General features: G+C 42.8%; 1 long non-coding RNA gene across 1 annotated transcript in view; it reads left to right on the top strand.

Annotated features, from left to right (window-relative positions):
* The first annotated feature begins 1,172 nt into the window (after nucleotides 1-1,172).
* The window catches only part of LOC143303347 (uncharacterized), a 29,217-nt gene continuing 5,855 nt past the window's right edge, over nucleotides 1,173-24,534 (top strand). The window contains exons 1-2 of the long non-coding RNA XR_013059532.1: nucleotides 1,173-1,377; nucleotides 6,538-7,781. This is a non-coding gene — a long non-coding RNA (uncharacterized LOC143303347). The remainder of the gene's footprint in view (nucleotides 1,378-6,537; nucleotides 7,782-24,534) is intronic.

Genomic DNA, 24,534 nt, shown 5'->3' with positions numbered 1-24,534 from the left:
AAATTTATAGAAAAATATTTGGATAGAAGTTGGATTTGGGATCGGAAAAGATATACGGATATAGAGATAAAAAGCAGAGTGCGCAAGGGGGCAGATATGTGCAAGTTATAGATGGACGTGGTAGCCACCGTGGGCATCGTTTTTGCGCGGGAAAGGTATTTTCGTTCTGCGGATCTGCTTTGTTGGTCCGCGTGTTAAAATATCTTTGCACGTTAGAAAGTGTTTGCGGTCGGAAGATATTTTAGGACATGGAAACGTTTGCATGGTGAGGTGAGGTCAACCAGGTCGTACCATAAAGGAGGGATCTACGAGTGATAAAAAGCTCGTAATGCGTTTTAAGTGGGGGAATTTCTGATACCGTAATAAATAGCTGACTGGAAATTCGGCAGAACGATCAGGTTATGCGTGCAGCGAAATGTAATTGAGATGTAAAGCAAAAATAACCATGGTTATATTATAGTAGATCGAGGTGATGATAAGAGGGAGGGATTTGCCGAACGTCCTTGTTTAAATCTACATTTCCTCTGGAAAGAGATAGTTTTATACGCGTGTATATCACAAAGTGGTAGAACAATTGTTATATCGATCGATTACAGCCGATGATGTAACTTGTAAGTACCATAATACGCAAAAAGATACGTTTCATCGCATTTCGATGAAAATTAACGACGTCGAAAAGAAACTTGATTAATTCGATCGACTGGAAGGTGCAATTTCTACGCGCTTGATAAAACAAACTCGAAAGATAAAAAGACAACTATAGCGCTACACGTTGTGAGGGCAAATCGTTTAAACGCTTCACGCTATGCTTTCCGCGATTGATAAATCTGCGCCGAATAGATTGCCATTCAATTTTGAACATGATTTTCTTTCTCGTTCTCGTCGAGCCTAAGCCAAGTACAAACAGTATATGCGAAGAGATAGGAAAAACACGTTGATTCTTTTACCTTCGAACGTGAAAATCGTATACAGCTGTCCTCGACTAAGCCTTCGAAATGATCCGACGCGAAAACAAGCCGACCGGCACAGATGTGCGATCGCAAACTGAAATGCACGTGGAAAAATAAAGCGTGACTCATACTCGATATTCAGACGCGAATCCTATAAAACGAACAATCGTAATGGCGCGTTCGAAAAGTTTTCGCGCGTTGAGGTTTCCGCCGAACGCTTTGTAAATAATCACTCGTTACAGGCTGTGCGCGTAGTATGGGAACGATGTTGTAAGAAGACGGAGTACGATTAACTTTTTCTTTCTCAAAGTTTTAAGTCGCGTCAACTTGCGGCTAATTTTATATTCGATGGAAACAATCGCTTCTAACTACGCCCAATTCGAAACGAGCCAGCCAGGGATTAAGTACTTTTCTACATTTCACCAAAGTACGTGCGATATCTGTTTTCCGTTTCCTCTAGTGAGTAATGAATGCGGTACATTGGAATTATGTTTTCATTTCAGTACGTATACATATATATATATATATATATATATATATATATATATATCGGCGTTACTCGCAACTTTTCGTCATTTTCATTCGCTTTCCGTCTGTCTGATGCACGCTATAAACATTATACCGTTAAGCATCGTAGATTACCCTCCGTGCGAAATAAAATTTCCAAACAGTTGAATTTAGTTTCGTGCAAAATATACGACGCCGTGGTAATTTAAACATATGTATTGTCACCGTGTATATCGTTATATCGTTTAGCGCGATAACATAATTCGGTAAATAATATTAAGGAAAAACGGATGGCTGAAGAAAACGATCGTCGTTCTTGGTAAATTTAAACAGATGTTCCGTGAAACGATTCTCTCTGTAAATACGTGCTACGTGTTTTGAAGATGATTTTTTCTAATCCATCGAGAGATAATGCATCTCTGGTATACGCAACATTTCAAAGGGCGATCGTCCTTATCGGAGAAGCGGCATTATCGCGGCCTAAATGTTTGTCGTAGACGATACACAAGTTTTCAGGCGGATTGGAACACGTCTACTTTAAAAATTCCTCCCGCTAGTGCTATGCCATCGCCGATACGTAGTACTTAGGTACTCGAGTACCTACTAGTGTTTGTTCGCACCGTTTATTTTTTCTTCCCCCCCCCCTCCTCCCCCACCCTACCCCATCCAGCGCAAACTTCTTTACGATTCGTAATAGTGAAATGAATATGCAGAATGCGTGGCAATAACTTAAGAAAATGTTGGCTAGTTATCGTCGACAACTCGGAAAAATCACCTATATATGCTATTAACATATATAGAGTATAAGTTTGTTTCGGAGCACCCGATATATACACCCATCTACTAGCCATAATTCGTACAATTTCGAGTTCTTCGAGATCGGCGCCAGATTCCACGTGAATTCTGGAGATACGATTTAATTCGACGTACATGTGATTAAGGTGGTTAATTAATGGAAGATCGTCGGCGCGGTGAGGGCAACAGGTCTGTAGAGTTGGCAACGTCGCTACCGTTAAAATGTAAACAACTCGGCGTAGTACAGCCTGCGAGAAAATTTTAAAGGTTGCCACAAGATATACTCGAACGCAAAACTTTCGGCCTTGCGTTCGAGCTCGAATCTTCGATTCCATCTCTATTACTCTTAATTCGTAAACGAGACGATCCTTGAGATTTTCTACTCCACTACCTTTCTATTCGTCATTGACAAACGTTACACGAAGAACCGTCGTGTTAAACTTGCAATTTTAACGTTGAAAACAATTTTTTCGACGATCGTTTCGTTTCTTTGTGATTACGATCGCAAACGTTCAACGAACGAACGAAGATGGACGAAACTTGAACGCTAACGTTTCAAGATCCACGATAAATACCTTAGTTATTAACCTTGAGAAAATGTTACTCTCGCGAGTAATCGTTTCGTCCGAAAAATTCCATAATTGAAAATAAAAAGGAGGTGGCTGTGGATTCGGCGTCGGAGAAGCAGGATACGTGACCCGACGCGACCCGACGCGACGATACGCGTTGAAAATTTCCGTCACGAGGGTCGTCATGGTTTTGTACGGCAAACTCGTATGTTTATCTCGGGAATTGCCGCGTGCCAGAGAGAGAAAGCAACACAATAATAAGGGGTTTTTTGGGCAGCCTTGGAGAGAAGAGCGAGGAACAGTCGACGAAGAGAAGGAAAGGAGAGGAAAGGAAAGGAGAGGAAAGGAAAGGAAAACAAAGAAAGACGGAACGAGATCGTTGGTGGAGCTGCTTCGTAGCTGGGATCCTGGGGCGAGGAAGAGAGGAAGACAGAGAGTGGACGAGCAGGTCCTTAGATCCCTTGAAAAATGAATCTCCCACAGATTCAGGGTCATCCCCGGCCCGACCGTCCACCAAAAACGATCCCTAACCTGCGTCAAAATTCCAAGGGAGCAAATTTTACTTTTGTAAATGGATACTTTGACCGATACAGATCTACTAAATATGACGTATAGCTTTTAAGGTTGCACTCTCGACAATGAAAACCGATCCTTTGAAACGAACATTTCGTCCTTGAGGCGATTTTCCTATCCAAGTATCCACATATTTCGGTGCGCAGATAAAAGTATACGTTGTATCGATAAGTAGGTACATAGTTCAAACGGCGTACGCAATTTTTTCACCACGATGCAGAGCTCCGATGAAACATTTACTAGACGTGTTGCAAAGTTATATCTCCGTTCTACTATTTCGTATGCCGTAGTTGGAACCAAATTGCAAATCGGAATACGATACAACGAAAAAGATATAATATCTGAAACGATGTTTGCCCCGACAACGATGTTGTCTCTGAGCGATACCTATCTCAAACGTAAAGTTTAGCTTTTAACTTATCCATCAGTGGTAATAATATCATTTTCCAAGGTTCTAGTTTCCAGAAAATTCGATATTTTTTCGAAGCTTTCGGTGTCATGTACGATGCAATTTGCATATTTACAATTACACCAGAGAAGTTCCGGTATTTGAATTTTTATCGAAACGATTATTTCGATCTTGTCTCGTTAAATCTTGTTTTTTTTTTTCTTCTTTTCATACGATAGAGACAAAGTAAATTTTCCATGATGAATCTTAAAATACATAATTTCTTCTTACAAGAAATATTTTCTACGCGAGCTAATCGACTCGTTCGAGAGGAAATACATAATACCGATACGAAGAAATTGAAACATGAAACGGAAAATTTATACAGTTTCGTCGAGCCGCTAACTCAGCGTGTTATAATTAAACTTGGCGACACGAGTGTGCGAATCGAACGTTCATAATGTTATCAAAGTTTCGTAGATGCGGTCTTACGAGCGAAGAAACAAGTTTTTCGTGACACACATACCCATGAGTGATGTAACGTAATTGCAACGATGAAGCAATTCCGTAAATATACCAGCCAGTTTTGGAATTCTACGGCACGCGTTTTTTCAAATAATTCGTACGCCCCCGATCACAGGAGAAGAGAAAATAAAGAGGAGGAGAATGAAAAACGTGAATTTTATGTCGGACCGAAGATAAGTCGCACATTGTGCGGATAATATACATATGTAGATGTACTATTGCTCGAAGATTTCGGATCGTTTATTCGACGAGACGATAACTTGGATTTTTTAGCCGGTACGAAAGTGCGAAATGAAAATACGAAAGTATATCGTCAGACGATTTAATAGATTCGACGTAAAAATTAGTAAACGGTACCTACCTGATATCGGAGTAAGAAAAATATTCGTTGCTGACAGAAACGTATTATTACGATAACAGGGTTTAAATGTAGTCTTTTCGGTCTTTTCGGTTTTAGGAAAGCTGAGAAATTACTAGCCATGGAAGCGTTAGGAATTTCAACGCGACCAACGCAGCACGTTTAAAATATCGACAAATCGCGAAGAGGAAAGGAAGAGGAAGAAAGGATTTCCGGCGCGACAAACCGCAACTCGACCAAAAACGAACAAATTGTTAAGCAGCGTGGAAAAATATTCGCGATAATTGGCTGATCCGTTCGCGCTGCTCGATTCTTACGAAACGTTGCCAGCAATTAAACGCGTCGCGTCGACTCAATCAGGAAAATCCATTATCGCGCACGACACTTGACGGATCTCTCTCTCTCTCTCTCTCTCTCTCTTTCTCTCTCCCTTACTGCCGATATTTTATGCGATAAAACAAGCGAGGCAAACGTGGCTACGTTCGTTCCACTCCCCTCGTCCATCCAAGTTCGAAGCCTCGAAGAACGCAACTCATTCGTACTCGGTTTCTGTGTATGGTGTATGGAGCCACTGTGTGGCTAGAGCGACAATTACTAACCTGGGTCAATGAAAGAGGAAAGAATACTATGTAGTTGGCTCAACGACGCGTAAAATGTACGCAAAAAGTCGCGCTACCGGCGCTCGGTTCTCTTTATTCGCCATTTAACGGTATTAACGTCCGTTGATTTTTTCGGCAGCAAATCTAGTGGAAGTTCGGAAGACAGATTCGATGAAATTTGAGACGGGCCGATAGGGAGGTAAGAGAAACCGCGCGGTTGGTTCGAACGAACCTGTGATTATTATTACCGAGTAAGCAGATACGTTTGCCCGTTCGGCTACATTTTCGCGAGCTAACGAAACATTTCGGTGCGGTTACGTGTGCTGCAACTGGTTTTTAAACCTACGATTACTGACCTAAGCCAACGAAACCAGAGGGAGGCGAGGGCGAGAAACAGCCGGCTCGGTGGTACGATCGCGTGAATTTGCTCAACTAATGACACCGCTAACGTTTACCGTGCAATCGCGGCTCGTTATCGTGAATGCGTGGTGCCAACTTTTGCCGATTGGTACACGCGAACGCGTTCCCGCGATAACGTCGTTCCTGGACGAGAATTCGACGGTCGAACGAGCAAACGTACAGCGTAACCGAGTCTTTACTCGGACCAAACGATGACAGATATTTGAGGGATGAATTGTCGCGATGGTATGTTAGTTGAATATTTTAGAAGTCGTTTCCAAGCGTGAGCCAACTCTTTGAGGAAATTTCCAGCGCTGGCGATTCACCAATGGATCTTTCTTCCTTAGAAATAGGAATACTTCTTATTTAGAGATAAGGAACACCGGACGTAGTTTCGATGTTGGTTCGAATACGAGTAAATTATAGGTGTATAATATATGTATGACCTATGATCCAGCGAGGATACGTACCGGTTCTATTGCCCCTTGATAGCGCGATCCTAACACACAGAGAGCATGCGTTCGTCACCGCGCCACGGTATCCGGGACTAAACTTCGCCTTGGACCGTCATAAATCTAATCCGATTTCAAGCTTAAACCTCGTTGTGATTTACAGTTTCGCGGATGTATCGCACTACGCCAAGCGCGATCCAAATCGATTAAGAAAAAAGTGACCTTCAAACTAGAAATTACTTAAGTCGAAGAAGGGTATTTTTTGACTCTGCTTGTAGAGCATTATCGAACGATTGGAACGTGTTTTGTTCTTCGAGACGAAGTTCTGCCATATAGGATGGCCGTTGTTTCACGGTTGATAGGATAATTATTCATATGTACGCTATGCGTATGTATCGACGCTTGTATCCTTCTGCTTCTAGTGCCTTGCAAACGTAATTTTGGAGGTAGCTGTACCGCTTCTATCGTACTGCTGTTGCAGAGAAATTGATATAACTTTACGCACACAATCTCTTAACGTACATACGTACGTCACACGAAGCTTGTTTCTCGTGTGCCTGACTCGACTCGACTCACTCGACGATCCGAGTAAGAGGGAAATCGGCCGAACAAAGTGGAAGGGAAAAGGAGAAACGTTCGAAGATCGTGGTTGGAAAGACGACGGATGCGTTCGAGCAAAGTGGAAGAAAGAAAACAAACTGGAAGAGGAGTCGCAGAGCGAGAGAAAGACGCTTGTCGAGCCACCGTGGATAGAAAGAGATGCGCGATCGGGTCGGATCTAAAAGAGCGAGAGTAGAATAAAAACACGCGTTGAGGAGCGAGGGAGAGAGAGAAAGAGACGGATCGAAAGAGAGAATGGACGGAGACTGGGTTCGGTGAAACGAGAAAGAGAGAGAGAGAGAGAACGCTATAAATCATGAGACGAGAGAGAAGGAAACGCGTTCGGTGTAGAAGGAGAGAGAAAGGACTTCCGAAGGCTGCGGTGAGCGACTCCGGCATGGCAGTTAGAAGGGGAGAGGAACGGGAGAGGAAGAGATGCGATAGTCGCGTTGGGTCTCATCGAAAGGACAGAGAACGGAGAAGCGTTCAAGGGCGTGATAAGGAGACGCCGATTGGGCGAATGCGCGAGAAAGAAAGAGAACGAGAACGAATGGATTATGGGAATAGAGTGAAAAAGAGATAAGAGAGTCGAGTGGAGACGTGCGATGGGGCGAGAGAGAGAGAGAGAGAGAGAGAGACGCTAAGGTGGAAAAGGATGGGCACGTAGGGGGGAAATGTAATGGCGGAAGAGAGAGAGGGAGAGAAGGAACGGTGGCGCGAGCGAATAAGGGAGAAAATAAAAGGACGCGGGAGGTGGAACGGAAAGGAGCGCGTAAGAGAACGAGAAGGAAAATGAGGGAGGGCAACGTCGAAAACGAAGGAGGAGGAAGTGACTAATTGACGGAGTGGAGGAAAGCCGGCGGTGATGCGAGAGGGAGCGGCGGGTCCGGGGGAACGTTCGACGATGCAAGACGAAGAGGGAAAGTGGCTTCGAGCCCCGAGACATCTCGGGGAAGATTTTTTATCCCTTCAAGGTCAGACCTTCGGTATGGCCGCCGCTGGACCACGGCTCTCGCCTTGTCGAAGTAACTCTCGTTAGAGTTAACAGTATCGAACATCCAACGGGGTAAGTCCTGGCCATTTTATTTATAATTATCGCGTTGTTATCGGTTTCGTTTTCGACTCGCGATGAACTCGTAAATTTCTGCGCGTCCGTGTCTACTCACCGGACGTTACGTAACAACGAAATAAAAGAAGATGAAATAAAATCGACGCGGAAGACGAAACGGCACGGCGACGGTCTGCCAGGCGGATCGGTAAATCCGCGAGAGGAAGCGTCGACCGTTAGTTTAGCATGAACGCGACCCACGAATATCGACTATGAATATCGAATGAAGTATGGAAGCGACGAGACGGCGATTCGTCGTGGTCGTCGCATCGCCGTCTCGTTTTCTTCGGTGTTCGTGTTTCCCGATCCTGGTCGTATTTCTTGGCACGATGCGCGTGCACGCGCGCCGATTCCCCCTTTCCCTGCTGGACGGCTATACATCGCTGTAAAAGAAACGACGACGATAGGTACTTGATAAAATTTCTCTTCCGGCACAAGGCACAAGTACAAGCAGGCACGTTAAAGGCAAGGCCACGCGTGTATACCGTTGCGATCGCATTACGCTGTCGCACGGTTCAATTCGCCAGCGTGCAGACGCCCCCTTAAAAAAATATTCGCCAGCCTTTCGAGTATTGTTCGTACACGGTTCGCGAATTAACGGTAGTTTATGCTGCTACCTGAATCCCAACAAACACAGAGGACCACCTTCGCGCGTGAAACTTTATCGAAATGGAACGGATATTTACCATTCTCTCGGTCTCGTTCTCTCGTCCCTCGATATCGATCCAACGATAACGTGTCCCGCCTTCGGAAATTAAAACTTCAACGGGCAAAAGTACTTTCAAATTAAATTCATAAAACGAGCGTGGACATTTTCCCTTGCCGTTTTTAGGCTATTAGGCGTAGAAGGAAAGAAACGAGGACCTTGAGTTTCATAGGAGTCGAGGTGAAAATAATTTCAGTCGATAACTACGTATTACGTATCGGATCGTGTTATCTTGCGTATGGTGGTAATTCGCGTCTCTTAAAAATTCAAAATTAACCATTATAATTCGCTTTTCAAGAACGACAGCGGTTACGAGTCGATGAGTACGTCGCAACGTCGTCTTTCATACCTATACGTGGATGCTTTCTTGCCGAGGGGTCAGTCTACCAAGAAGTCGCGATGACCAAATGACAAAAGCCGGGGTCGCGTACAGCAACACGATACGAGTATAAGAGGAAATTCGTTATCGAAGAACGCAAACGAGAATTCCGCTGCCATAGGACCGGCAGTTTGGTCAGAGCGGCTGACTTCCAACCACTATCTACGCGTTGGCGTAACAAGTGGCGGAAGCGAAACGACCGATCCGGGTAGCGTTTTATGATTTAACCCACTTGTACGAAGGTCAAAGTCGAAATTAGAAACTCCTACGATCGTTTCCGACTTTCGTTCGTTGTCGTGATCGTCGACCGGTGGAATTGGTGGCGGAGAAAGTGTTTGGTCGACGGAGAAAGGAGCAGAGAACGGAATGAAACGAGAAGAAAGGGAGCAACGTCGATGGGAGAAGGGAGACGCGGTGTCGGAGGTGAAGGAAAGATGAATTTGTTCGTTCGATCGTAAGAAACTCGGGTGAAGGGGTGTCAACGGAGGAGTATAGGACGCGGTTAGAGGAGGGATAGAGAGGGCGGCGATAGTTTGGTGCGCGAACGATGCCGCATCGCAGAGCTCCCGTACAAGCGAGAGACATCGACGGCCGAAAAAGGGGACCGGTTCCTTGCCTGTTCTTCGACCGTAATCCACTGTCCGAGGGAGGTAATTTCGAATTTTGTAAAAAAAAAAAAAAACTATCTCCTAACGGGTCTTCTTACCTGATCCTCGGCTATGATCCGTCGCAAGGGGAAACGTAAATTCCGAGTTTTTAGTCGATCGGTCGGTTTTTTTTCGTTCCGTCTCTAAATAATATCTCGTCTCGTTATTAAATTATTACCTGAGGTGATTATCGGGCTGCCGAGTCTGCCCACCATCGAAACGTTGGTATTTCGATAGTTTTCATTTTTATACGCGGTTATTTACGGCCGAACGTATCACCTAAACTTATCTTATCTTGTCAAAGATCTTTTAATATTTGGGAATCGAGTTGATCGTCGATCGAGCGTAGATTTCTCGTGATAAGGAAATTCTAATATTCCGTGATGTTAAAGGTATCGAGGATATTTTTAGATTACACGTTTTTTTATAGTAACGATCACGTTACATTGTGCAATTACGCGGCGTTATTTCCTCCAACGAAACAAGTTATTCGTAACTTTACGTTAACCGTCTAACGTCTGCCGGTGTATCTTTTCGTTCCGATTAATCGTCTTTAAATGCAACTACATTGACCTCGTGATATCAACAGTTAAATAAACCACGCGATATCTAACGACGGTTAATACGTTTAACTTTACTTTAATATAAAAAGCTAAGCACAGCTGCTCCCAACTCTTATACATAACAGTATTTCAATTATTCGTTTTTACCTATTTCGAGCCGAAATTTGTCGAGTAAAAGTCAAATCGCTCTTCGATCACGGATAACGATAACCCTTCGCTTGCCTAACAGATTCTCCATCGCACGGCCCAAGCTCGAATCATTTTTCAACGAAGCATCGACTTATCCGGCGATCGAAAGTACGCCTCTCGCTATCACGAAGACAAAAACTCCAAAAACTCGCTTAGTCGGTTTTAAAGTCCTTCTACTCTTCTTATATTGTTCCTATATTGTCTTATATTGTATTATATTGCTCAATTTTACTCTGAAACGCAACGTTTTCGAATTCTTGGCTCGATCAGCTTTCACCTTCCTAACTACGTTTTATCGTCGCTAATCTTCGGATAGCAACGTGAAAAATATTTACCCGCGAGAAGGTAATCGATCGACCTAATCTGATCGCGGCGAACGCAACGCAACGCAACGCAACGCGAGGAGAAGATCGATTTTGTCGTTGTTTGCGAGCGGCGTAATCGACCCGATGAAAATGCCATTCCATCGTTGCGCGCAACGCCACGTCGGTATCGAGAGCGCTTCCAGCTGAAATCAACACGAATGGCCGCCGCTTATCTGCAGTTTATTTTTACGCTTTTTTTTTATCTTATCCCAACTAATATTCCTCCTGGTTGTGTTTGAGAATGATTGATAAAGACGGGAGCTGTTACGCTGGTAAGCTGGCCGATGCGCGCGACGCAACGATCGAGCGTCCAAGAGCGGTGGTTCGTGGTTCCGAGGCGAAGCGAAGATGCGACGAGGTCCGCGAGCGCTGGCCAACGATCTATAAATATTCCCATGTTCGATACAATCGGCTCGCTAAACAAGATAAAAAAGACGCGAACGGGAAGGCATGGAAGATTTTCTGTTTCAGTTTTTCTTATTATCGTTCGTATGGACGAGAAATCGCGCATCGACGCTCTCTTATCGTTTGGGGCATTCGTCGGATCGTTCCATTGTCCTTCTCTGCTCGCTCAACGACCAGTTTTTTATGCGGATTTTTATGAATTTATAGGAAATCTGAAAAGGTCTGTGCAACGTTGCACGGAATTCGTAGAATATGTGAAATATATAAGATATCCAAAGAACGGTGCTTTCTATAACGCTTGGTAGATAAAACATTTTCCTGTCGAGATTTCACTTAATTAAAAAACTATATTCTCAAGAATATGGATCTGAGGAAAAATCTGCCGTCTGACGATGGATCGCATACCCAGATCATGAAAAACGTTCGCTCCATGAAAAATTTCAATTCCGTACAGATACTGAACGCGCTTCCTCGTAAGTTCGATGTTTAATCAACGACGATCCAACGATCCTGTTTCGTTCGACGATTTCGAATATCTAGTTTTTTTGTCGTATAACGATACAGAAACGGAAGAGAGAAAATTTCTACAGCATCGTTTTCTTATAGTATCGTATATATGGTAAAAAAACCTAGCGCACCGAGTACGACGAGAACTCGGCAGACGATAAACCGTCTGGAAGAAATTCGAGAGGATAGAGCCATACGCAGGTACGAGCGATCAAAACGGGTCTTTACACCCCTGCGGTTCCAGATCTTTCGATTCGTAGCCGACTCTCCATTTATTTCCCCTACCGGTAACGTTCAACGACAAATGTTTCGTAGTGTCTGTCGACCACGATTTCCACCATGCGTATAAATAACTACGTTGGGGTACGCGTGTATATCGTATATCGTATATTCACAGGGGTGCAGGTTGTTCAGGTACACAGGTGTCGCATGAAACAGGTAGATGACGATTTCGAGGATTACGTGCAAATTGTATAGGCGAAGTCGCACGATTTCCTGTGACGTGATTCTAATTTGAAACAATATTTTTCTTTTTTTTTCCTTTCTTGCAGCTTTCCAGATATTAATAAAAATATCTCGTTGCCTTTTCCTCGTTGTATCGTTTATATTATCGTTGCTTATAGTTTAACCTTTTCAGACAGTACTCGACAGTACACGTACTATCTTCTCTACTATTTTTATTTTGCATCGTTACGTTTCTACGTTTGTGCGAGGTGTTTAACTAAAAACATTTAACATAATCGAGAAAACGTTGAAACGTAGTCGCTAAGAATAGGATACGTTGACAACGAATGATCGCATGAAAATGACCTTATTTTCGGTTCATGAATCATTCATCCAAATCGTTCATCATGGAAAGGTGTTGTTGTTTACCTTGTATGGTCACGTACGTATTGCGTACGTATTCTTCGTTTAGTTTATAATTCACGTGTTTTTTCAGGGACTGCGGTTTAAAAATGCGCGTGGAAAATTAATAGTTCGTAATAACGAGTGCTACGAAAGGTAAACAGGAACGTTACGATTATAAAGGAATACCGATCGGCGTACGTAGGTCCGCGGTTATTTTAAAGCGAGACTAACCTGTTTACATTCGCGATGTTAGTAGCGATACTAAGAAACCGTTGCGATATTATTAAAAAAAAAAAAAATAGTGAAAACGGTGGGCGAAATGGACGATGGATAGACGGATAGAAGCAGAGAAGGAAAGATTCTCGAGTTTCACGATTTCGGCGATCGAAAGACGCTTCACCCCTACGGTATTCCGACCCTTGGCCTGTCTCCCCCTGCCAACCCCGTGGCGAGGACATTCATATATTTTATAACGCAGGTCGCTTTTACCCCCGGGATAAATAAACACACACGCACAGATGCATAATGGAGGAACAGGTCGAGCACACAGGTGTCTGGAAGGGGCCAGAAAGGCCACGGATGGATGTTACGTGCGTCATCGTTGATGCGTGTATGCCTTGAAAATGGGACTTCTGGTGTCCGACCCCCTACACGACTCTCCTTTTTCGAGGGATCCGACAAACGCGAACAGAGGCTAGACGTATGTATGCGCGTGTATCGTCCTATCTCATTTCTCGTCCAAGTTTCCCCTTCTGTACCGTTTCTTTTTCTTTTGCTTTCTCGTTTTCAATTCCTTCTACACCGCCGCACCCCCATCCACCGGGCCCGAAATGACGCAGGTGCTGCCTCCTATAAAATCCTACTAAGGTCGGCATACAGTGGCGTGGGTATTATATTAGTCGAGCGGAACTAGTTTCCTTCGTGGAAGACGAAGGATCAAGGACGACGTAGAGTCGCGGAGTAACAACGATATTTTCTAGTTAAATCGTCGGTGATTCTTAAACGGTGATTTTCTCGAACCGTGCTATCGAGTGTTTCGATGCGTGTTCCTTAACGTTCGACGTATTCGTGTTCTACGGGCAGGTCTATTCGCCGAATGTGATCCTCGAATTTACATACCGCGCCCAGAACCTTGACGAGGAGAGGAACATTAGCACGGTGCGTGTCGATCACGATCCACGCCCATGCCACGTCTCGTAGTCGAACGTTCTTAGGGATGCGACGCACATGTATAGCGGTACGCCACACGTTTGGAAAAGTATTGACCAAATCTCGTCGTCGTAGCTCGGCTTTCCATCTTTGTCCGATTTTTGAAATTCAGATCTCACGAATAAGGCCTACGGGATATTCGTAAGAACGTAGAACCCTCTGTAAAGATCGATTCACCGACGTCCGTATACCGGAATGATCGAAGAAACAAAGATCGATATAAAGAGAGAGAAGAGGAGGGATTTGGCGCGGACGTGGATCGATGCGGTGGCTTTCAAAAGATTCCAAGGCTGGGGCGTCTTTCCCACGACCACAACGAACCCCGAGCGACCGTTGAAGGAGCTGCAACGTCTACGGGGGTGGGCAAGTCTGTTTTCACATGTGGCTCGCGAAAAAAAGGCCGTCGGAAGGCCGTTATGGGGTCACGGGTCGACTTATGGCGCTGCCTGACTTATGGTACTCTTGCGTATGCATGGTCTTTGTCTCTCCAGTTAGAACCTCTATACCGGTCGGTTTTTCTGACGATCTTTGAAAACGGATTCCATGGAAAAGGACTCCGTCTCCAGTGCAAACGAGCTCCAGCTAATGAGATCCATTGGATCCAAGCAGAAAAAAAGAAGGAAGAGAAGAACGGAGCTTTTGTCCTGAAAGATATCGATTACGAAAGTGAAATTTCTTTCGAATATTAGCTCGATACGATTTGTGAAAGAGCGGTTGAAAGGTGATTGCGAGGTGGAAATCGAGTTAAATGCCAGTTAGCGTGTATTAGACGCAGCACGTTGCTTCGACGTCGCGCATTGAAAAAGCAATCGATTATAAAATTACCGGTCTTTCCTTTCTTGTTGGTTCGATGAAACAGAAGTGGCACAGCGTAACGGCTGTTACGATTCACGGGCGAAACGCGGTGATGGTAATTGCGATCGAGCGATCGATCCGGCAACAGATAATGCCACGTTCGCGATGGTATTCGATAAAGATCTGGTTAAAGGAGCGTGAAATTAGCGGTGAAACAAGCGAGATCGTCGTGGCCGTGTCGTTGGCAGATGTCTAGACCTGTATAATCATAATCGAGCCGTAGGATTTTAACGTGATCGCTGTTTCCTTGTTAGGGGAACGTGCGGACGCTTTATCAATACGAGAAAGTGATTCGTGGCCGATACGACGAGACGACGATGGCTCGTATCGGTTCTTACCGAAATTGAATTACACGATCGGGGCCAGTCGGCGGATTAACATCGGCGATTCTCTTCTTTTGTTCTCGTGTTTTAAAATGTATTTTCGGGATCGGGAAGGTCGGTCAAAAATTACGCGTATTTGTGGTTCGTGTGTTTAATCGTTATCTTTATAAGTGTTTCAATTTCTCGATCAAATGGCGCGGCAACGAGAAAACGAGACCACAATTTCTGTTTAAATTACATAGGGTTATCGCGATATTTTTACAAGCGTTAATTTCCCATGCTTTTAGTACGATTATAGAACAGAGCGATGAAAAGGAAGAAACGAGAGAAAGAGGAAGCTAATATTTCGATGCGACAGAAACTATTGGCATAGAATGCATTATTCATACACGATTCTCGCGTAAATCGTCGATGGATAATCCGTTCCTCCCAGGAACGTAGTTCTTCCTCCGGCAAATCGTATCGGGAGGCGTGACAAGCGCCAAACATTTCTTCCGCAATTTTCTGACACCGGCAAATCGCGCGTCGCACGGCCATGCTCGCGACTAATGAAACCAGACTTACATAACGAATAATGTAGCAGCTCAGGGTATTAATTACCGGTGTGATTTTCTATCATCGCCAGTAGCAATTTTCATCAGGCGGCTCTATATTTCCTTCCAGCCCCACCAGTTTATCGTTTCTCCTATTCTTTCTATCCTTAGCGCCGTGCGTGTTGCCTTCTTTTCGCCAAAGTTCCGCCGATCTTCTTCGTGCATTTATTGCCATTTATTTCGGCTGAAAATATGTCGCGGTTCTTCCAGTAGACCGAAGAATTACGGAGAAGAACGAAAGATGGTTATTTCGTTTAACGCTCGGCCGTGCGTAAAAGTTTTCGTATAGAGGCTACTCTCCCTATTTACGCTTCCATATATTCGCATATACGTATATTATGTATCGTTCAAAATAGATACGTAATGACGTTAGATTCTTTTTTATCGCAATCGACTCTTGTTTACTCGATAAAAAAATGAAACAAGTTCTACCGCTTTTAATAATTGTTTTACGCAATTAAAATTCGATCGCAAAGAAAGAAAAATCGACCGAATAACAGCAACGCGAATGCAGAACGTGTTTCCGTGCCAGCAATACGTCGTCACCTTGTTTCACATTATTCCACATTTCCTCGTTTAACCTAAATACGAAGCGCATAAGTAGTATCGTATAAAATCGTCGATGTTTTGTTTTTCTACTCCAAATTCGACGTGCGCATTTGACTTTTTAAGCAGCGAAAGTCTGACCGATGATTCTCTGACCCCTCATCAAGAAACTGCTTTTAAAGAGTGCCACCACGCCACACCAGGCCACACCACGCCACACCACGCCACACCACGCCACACCACGTCACACCACGCTACGCCATGCCACGCTACGCCATTCTACGCCATTCCACGCCACGCCGATACGGTCGCCAGGAATAATTTTATTGTAATCCGATGCCTGGTGGCCAGTGGCGTAAGGCGTAACGCGATGTACGCTTTCGTCGCCGCCTTTAAAATCGTACAATTTCACGGTGGCGAGCGTTTTCGAAACGTGACGATCAGCAAATAGCTTTGACGGAAACTCGTTTTAAACGATTTTTACAGTTGCTTAAAATTCGGAGTTTGAAATTAACGACGAGTCTCGCTTTTCTTACATTTCGAATGTGAACACGCTAAATCTTATAATATTCGTATACCACTAGTCTATTAAGAGAATCATTATATCACCAGATATCTCGTTTTTAACTGAACTCTCTTGGTATACGAAGAGCGAAAGTCACGGAAAATCCTAATTCTCTTTTATCTTAACCCTTTCTGTCCGTCTCTGTTTCATTGCCTTTCGACCGAACAAAATCCTATACTCGTTGCCCCGCTATTTAATTAATTATTTTTACTAACCTTAGCTCCGAATGCGAACGGATAACAAATAAATATGCTTTGAAAAATGGAGGAAAAGTTGGTTTTGTTTTAAAAGATCATCGATATTAAAGCGAAAGTGAGACAAAAAATGTGTCAGAACTTTCGAGAAGCGTTTGTTGGTGGCCCATGTGCCCTATCGCATCGGAGTAAACAGATTACCTCGAAGGGAAGTACGCATACATATATATATATATACATGATCGGTCAAGTATCGGGAGGAAAGGCCTGCGGACGGACGAGAGTACAGGAACCTCGCTAAAAGCGTCGTTTGTCAACGGAACTATAAAATAAGTATGCTGGAAAATAGGTGGAAAAGCTACTGGAAACTATCCGAGAGAAGAGGGACTCAGGACGAAAAGGATCGGTCGTCCTGCAGGATTTTTAGGCTTAGGATTTCCCTCTTATAAGAACAAAACTCCGTCCTAGTCTCGTTCGAACAGCTTTCTTCGTCGTCTGTGACGAGAAACGTGCGAGTGGACACGAAAGACCACAACGTTCACCATAAAGGTCTTCTAATCTCCCTCGAGGATCCCATGCGACGCTTTCACGCGCAACATGGTACAAAGTCCGAGGATACGTGAGCTATGTACTCGCGTACGTACGTACAGCAATTACCGTTCGTAAGTATAAGAATACTCTGATAGATTTTTGCTGCTCGCAAGGCTGTACGTAAATTTTAGCAAGATCCACGAGTTAGCGATAAATCGAAAGCGAATCTTGTCACGTTGTAGATCGTTTTGTCGCGTATACAGTAACATTTTCTTTCTTGGTTCAAGCGGAAACTTGACTGGGCGAACGCTATAAGCTCCTAGAGCGCTAAATCTTTTTCCTTCTTATCGTCCTCTGCGAATATCGACCAACTTTCCGTACGTTTTTACGAACAGATGACAAACGCGTTTCGCACGAGCCTCTAATTACACGAAAGGAGGCTTCTGCGGCACGTAACAGAAACTAATACATGTAATATGTACTGTAACAGTGTCACGACGAAGGCGCAAACGCTGGAAGAAGCGAGCGTGCGTAACGCCCGAGGAGAACGATTTACGTTAAGAGGGATCGCTATTTGGTCGTGCGTCGTTAAAATAAAACGACGCGATTAGCGTCTCGCTAGAGTTTAGGTCAATGTTGCCTTGTGTTCAAACTTTCCACTCCAACATGCATTTTTCTTCGTTCCTTTTAAACATACGTACCGCGATTCGAACGTTCCCTGTCTTCGAATTATAGATCGATATGCTGGACGATTCGACGATTATACCGGGACCAACTACCACGTGGTAATGATAAAATAAGCAATCGAGCGAGTTTCTTAACCGTGCGACATCGTCGATTTCCTGACTATATATAGAGTACTATTCGTATACCAAATGCTGTCTTTAATAATAATAAAGCGATTAACTTGGTCGCTGCAACGAAGATGAACGCATGCTTCTCATTTCGCCATCTTTTTCATACTTATCGCTTTCGTTGTTATTATCGTTGTAAACATTTTATTCGCATATTTTACTCGTTCTGACACGCGTCTAACAGTAAGAAAGTTCTGTTTATCGTCGTTTAGGTTCTGTAACGTAGGAAGAGTTTAGGAAACTCAAAGTGCTCCACGTTGCACAAATCTGATAACGAAAAGAAGACGTAAAGTGCCTTAACCCGTTGTAAAAAAATTAAGATAGCGTTGAACTGTTTCCCTCGAGAACATAACGCTTCTTTCTTTATCCGGAGAACGATAGATAGGGCTTGGTTTAATTTATAGTAGGTACGTACGTTTCGGTTACAAAAAAGATCAGATTTATTCCAACTTACTGGCAGAGCGTCTGGTTTCAATAACGAATGCTTTGAACAGCAATTACGATCGTATAACTATCTAAAACGAATGATAAACCGATTATTTTTAAACTAAAATTTCCTTTCTACAGAGTACTTAGGTTAGTGATAAACTTAGGTTTTCAGCTTTACGGCGAAGAGAAATTTTATTATTATTTATTTTATTATTTATTATTATTTATTTATTAAAATTTGTATTGCGCGTTTATCGCGGTATCGTTGCCTTCGATCGTACGAGCCAACGAAAGCTCCACTAAGGAAAAACACGCGCGTTTTCGACTACAGCTTCTGCGTTAGCATCAACGCGTCGTTGCCGTCGCCGAAGCTGACGAAACTGTTTGATCGCCTTCTCTTCCGCTATTTGACGGTCGGGGGCATAGTATCGTCGAGAATTATTGGTTCTTTTCCACGATGGCGTGGGTTCCTGGTATTTTATTGGAAGGAGCGAACAGGCCGCACAGGGTGCCTGGCGTGCACTTGGTCAAACAACGAGGTCTCTATGGAGGCCCTTCGTTTATTGGCGCTTCTAATTCAGGAGCGGAAGTGGCCGAAAAGCAACGGTGAAAACAGACCTCCCGGATTAAAATAGGTAACCATAACTGCTCGGCTTAAACGTTTCGTATTAATAATTAACACGTTCCGCGGACAAGCTGCGCCAACCACCATCCCTTTTTAATCGGCTCGTTTTTCTGCCCTCGAACTTCTTCTTATCGTCGATTTTCTAGCGAGTCCTTTGCAAGATTAGACAAAAATTGAATTGATTAGAAAAATTTGTACAGTTTTCTTTCGATGACGTCTCGTCATTTATCGAGTAGCTCCGCCAACTGCTTTTTAGGAACAAATGTTCCATATTTTCCGGCAACGAATACCTTCGAACCTGACGAAACCTTGATTGTTCGAACGAATCGTGATACACTCATCTTGTTTTCGATAGAAAGACGATAGAAGCGAGTAATTCTCGTTTTTCGTGTTTCATAAGCGTTTATACCTCTTCTCGAAAGAGCGGTCGTGATTTATCGGCGTAGGAAGTTTACGCATGCTCGCATTCTCTCTCTAGAATCCCGGCAATTCGTCGCATTACGAAACAAAGTTCGTGAAAGCAAAAGTTTCGTTGTGACAATGAAGTTTGTTTCATTTGCTGAAGAATTTTACGTTGCGCGTACTCCTCGTATCGGAAAGTTTCTGCGATTTATTGTTTCGACGTTGCATACATCGCGAGATAGTGCGTACTTCTGTCGTCGTCATAGAAGATAACGCAAGTACAAATTTGAACATGCTTTTGTGTAAAATTGGAAAATTCGACGTTTTCCTTTGCTCCGTAGATCTAGAATTTGGAATATGAACTCGCGATAGCTAAATTGTAGACCTTTTTTCTACGAAAACAGGAATGCTATAAACTAGGATCGGATATTATTTGGATAAATCATTTAAAGGACGATCGTTTATGCATTATGCATCGTGCGATACTCGCGACTTATCGTTCAGGCATTGTTATCTCTAACGAATAAATTTAGATCGGATGATACCGTTCGGAAACAAAATGAATTACATCGTAAGAGCCGCGAGAATCGTAAATATATTTCGTTCGACTCGGTAGTTTCTCGTGTATCCATTTCTATTTGAAAATGGCAGAATGCTCGAGAGACAACGAACGGTAAAACGTAGTAAAAAATGCATACAGATGCGTACAGAGTAACGTATAATTTATCGGTTGCCATTGAATGAAATATGAAAACGAAAAATGAAATATCAGAGCATAAAACCGAAGACAGAAATTTCTTTCGTATCTAACACCACGTGCCGTTCAATTTCTTATATTAAGTAATTTCAATTTCGTAACAACTTCTCGTATTCGTTGTATCGTTTAAATCGTATAATCTTCGAATATAACCAAATACGCGTTTCCCTTGTTATTAACAAAAGTATACAGGATGAAGATAAGTGGAACGTTAAGGCTTCGTGCTGTATACGAAGTATAAAGTGGCAGTTATTCGACTCTCCAACGATTAAATAGTGCAACCGTGCGATCTTCTCCCTTATGTGTTCTACCTGCGAGCACCGAGCAATAATGCCTTATTATCGTCGGATAATGAACAATCAGATTGCGTGTATCAGTGGTACGAAAAAAAAGTTAACAAACAGGCAAAAGAGAACGCTTCCAAGTTGGTGGTGCCTTGAAATTATTTATCGAATCTATAAAGCATATTACGTAGCTACTTTGTTCCGATAGTTTCAAACGACTTGCGATAACTTTACGATCCTGTTTCCTGCGAAACCGAAAGTCGTTACTTTTGCAAATTTGTCTAGATGCGTTTGCATTGTATCATTTGCAACGATTAATTTGTTCAAATATGTATTTAAAAAATTACGTATTCTAGGTATATCTCGGTACGAATTTAAAGAGCGACGGATCTTTGTTTCAAATCACCAAGGAAATAGCTATTTCCTTGTAATTTTATGCGATAAGTAAATTATTCCTTTCCCATATCCTACGTCGATCGAACATCGTCGTCTTAACGTTAACGATCGTTATCGTTTCATCGTTATTGTCGTAATTAAACAAATGGTAACAATTAAAAATATTGGCAAAGATCTAGCAGGCAGGTAATGCCAGTTAGAGGAGAAATAGCTATATCATGAAATTAAATACCGAAAAGTATGTTCGTGTAAGTAACGTTCTATCGCTTTTGCTCGATCGAAGCAATTGTTATTCAAACAATTCGAATCGGTAGGATTATTAAACCGTTAACATCGATGTTTCGTCCGGGGACTTTTAGGGTAGGCCGGAATCTACCTCTCGGTCGTGCCTACCACTTGCTACGTCACACAATTAGATGGACCGTAATAATCATAAGGAACTGTCGTAAAACTGAGTATTTCGATTTAAGCCGTTACAATACCGATATAAAACACCTTCGAGGCAAAATGTTCCTTACGGTTATTGCTCCATCAGGTGGAAAGTAGGGAAATTTTTCCCATTTTCCCAGAGGGATTTTTCCATTTCCAGGGATTTTCAACTGTGCCCGAGTGGTCAAGCGACCGGTGGTGGGGCGACGAACACCTAGCAAGAGTATTCCTCTGCGACGGCATCGTCACCGAACTTCACTGGTTCATCATCTTTGGAACACTCAACGTCTCTTTGCCGGGTTTTCACCCTTCTATCGTTCATCTATCGAACTTATACGTTGCAGCCGCGTGGAAATATATACCGTCTTTCAAACCGTTGATCAAGCATTAATAAATAAATAATCGGCATTGATTAATAAATAAAGAAATAGGGGATCGGTCGGTTCGTGGCGTCGATCGTCTAATCGTAACGAGAATTTACGACTGCCGTTGACGCGCTTCCTCGCGATCGCGTCTCTCCGCGACTGGTCGAATAAACGATCGATCTATCGTAATGAAACTGTTGTTTGAAGGTATAATAGACGTTACAGTTAATCCTATAGAGCTATTTATCGCGTAGTGCGATATACATGTGGCATTGTAAACGGAGCTTAACATCGTAGAGATAGACCTGCAGTGATAAGTGTCGTCAGTGTGAACGTTATCTCTGGAAAATTCCACGAAAGACCGCGGAGCTTCGTGACGATTGTGAAAAATGAAAGACATTCCGATAATTACTGCTGTAGTTTAATAAAATTCTACGTCAAGTTACCAAACGTTTCTCATACAGTCACGCAGATCGATAAAATGGTAATCGATTAATTAATCTCTCTTTCCGTTTCGACGTACAGCGTTTCCTGCAAGAAACAAAAGCGAACAGAAACAAACGCATGTAGCACGATGTATACGATATAACGTATGATTAACAAATTAATCCTAAGAATCGCTGTCGTATTACATTCGTCTATATTCTCGATTATATCGTAAGAAGTTTTACCGCATTTGTTGTTTAACGCATTTTTCGATTCTAGTATGACTGTTATCCGGCTATCGTCCAGTTCGTTCGAACAATCCGATAATTTTCGTACTCGAAGATCAGATAGATAGATAGACACGATCGTTGCCGCCTATTGGTTATTTCCTAATCGCGTATTTCTTATTTCTGTATATTTAGTAAATCGTAACCATTATCGACAAGCTACAAACATAAATATTTAGTCGACTCGTTTCTTTCCACCTCCTTCCCCCCCCCCCCCTCCTTGCTGTTTATGCAAATTTATCTCTAACCTACTTAAAAGGACATTTCCCCTAATAAAGGCTAATAATAAAAACGACTCGACGCCAATATTTGACAATAAGTTTCGTAGAGTCGATATCTGTGTTAAAGATTACTTTTGTAAGAAAGTTTGGAATCTTAGATCGATTTTCAACTGAAATGTCGTTACGTCTTCGACGTTTGGTATTTCTGTATCGTCGTTGACTGTCCTTTTCACTAGTACGATTATCGTTAATAAATAACTGAAAACACATGGCATGTATACGCGTAAAGTAAAAATAGTAGGCGATTAAAATGGGCTAAAGGCAAAAGGAATTTCTATCCAGATGCTGTTTTATTATCGATGTCACGTAAAGATATGCATTTACATAAACGCCGTCGGGTTTTTTAATTTAATCGTCGGGCCGCGTAATTCTATTACACGCTTGTCTATTATTCATATTTTATACTTATCGGTTAATTCAATTAACGGTAACTACAATATTGTAACGACGAAAATTGAAAGGAAAAAATACCGACTTGTACTGACGTACAAAGCATTGACTTAGATAAGAACTTATACGAGCTGACGATCACGTATCCGGATGATGCAGAAACATAATGCATGTGCAATGCGCACATCTTGAGACTGAACGTGCGCTGACGTCAGTGGTTGTCGATTCGATCTAGGTGAAATCGATTTCGCTACCAAGGACGAAATTCTACCACTATCGATGTACTTGACGTAAAACGTGATATCGATCGTTAGACGATTTAACAAGGATTTCAAGGATGTTCGAGAAATGTGTTTTGCTTTATTATTTCTCAACAACGAGTCTGCTTAGTTTTCTACTGCTACGATTCGTAAGCGATAGTTTTGAATCTTAGTATCGGCTGGTTCAACGACGCTTTGTATAATTTCAATAACGTTAGCGACCGGACAAACTTTCTCACTTTGACTATCGTTTCTTTCGCGAGATAAAAACCCGAAAAGTCGCCTTCGCGTTCTGTTTCAAGCGTCGTTTATCGAGCAATACGAATTAGCGTATCTGGTAACTTCCTAAATATGCGGCATCCGAATGTTTCGCGCGTCGCGTTATCTTATACGTTATAGAGCGAAATGAAAGAAAGAACGGAAGAACGGAAGAACGGAAGAACGGACGAACATAGAAGTAGACGACAAGCTCTAAACGATTGCGATCTCGGAGGCGGCAGACTGATACGTTGAGTTACAGAGGCCAGTATGGTGTGTAGAGAAAGGGAAAGTCAATCGGGTGAAAGTCGCTCGTCCGGATAGTTTTACCTCCGTTTATCCAACGTGTACACGATCCTACGCGACGAGACCACGATCTTTCGCCCTCTATTACGCTGCCTTTGCTCTTTTTCGATTTCATTTCTCTTGTACCCTCACCGTGTCTCTGGCTAACCAAGCATTCCGTCACTCTGCTTCTGTGGTCAATGTCCGACGTAAGATTCCTCGTTGATAACGAAGTTTTTGTTTTTTATAAATTCTCACTTTATAATAAATGTAACAACGTTACGTTTGATTATTGCTGCGTGGTTATCGGTACGATCTTTGCTCGTTTAAACAGAATCGAGTTAAGCGAACCCACGATGACCTATTCGACTCAGCATTCGATAAAATCTCATTCCAACCTACAATAATAACGATAAAAGAGATAACGGCTCGAATTGATATTACTTTGCTTTTTCATGTCGTTTCAGGCAATACGTTGAAGCAAATTGTGCCTATAACTAACAAAATTGACTCATCCGAACGTTTCGAACTTGGAATACCCCATCGAATTATGAATC

Source organism: Bombus vancouverensis, chromosome 11 (genome assembly GCF_051014615.1).
Source record: "Bombus vancouverensis nearcticus chromosome 11, iyBomVanc1_principal, whole genome shotgun sequence".
Classification (NCBI taxonomy): domain Eukaryota; kingdom Metazoa; phylum Arthropoda; class Insecta; order Hymenoptera; family Apidae; genus Bombus; species Bombus vancouverensis.
The sequence above is the reverse complement of the archived record's forward strand: the minus strand, read 5'-3'. Positions and strand labels throughout refer to the sequence as shown.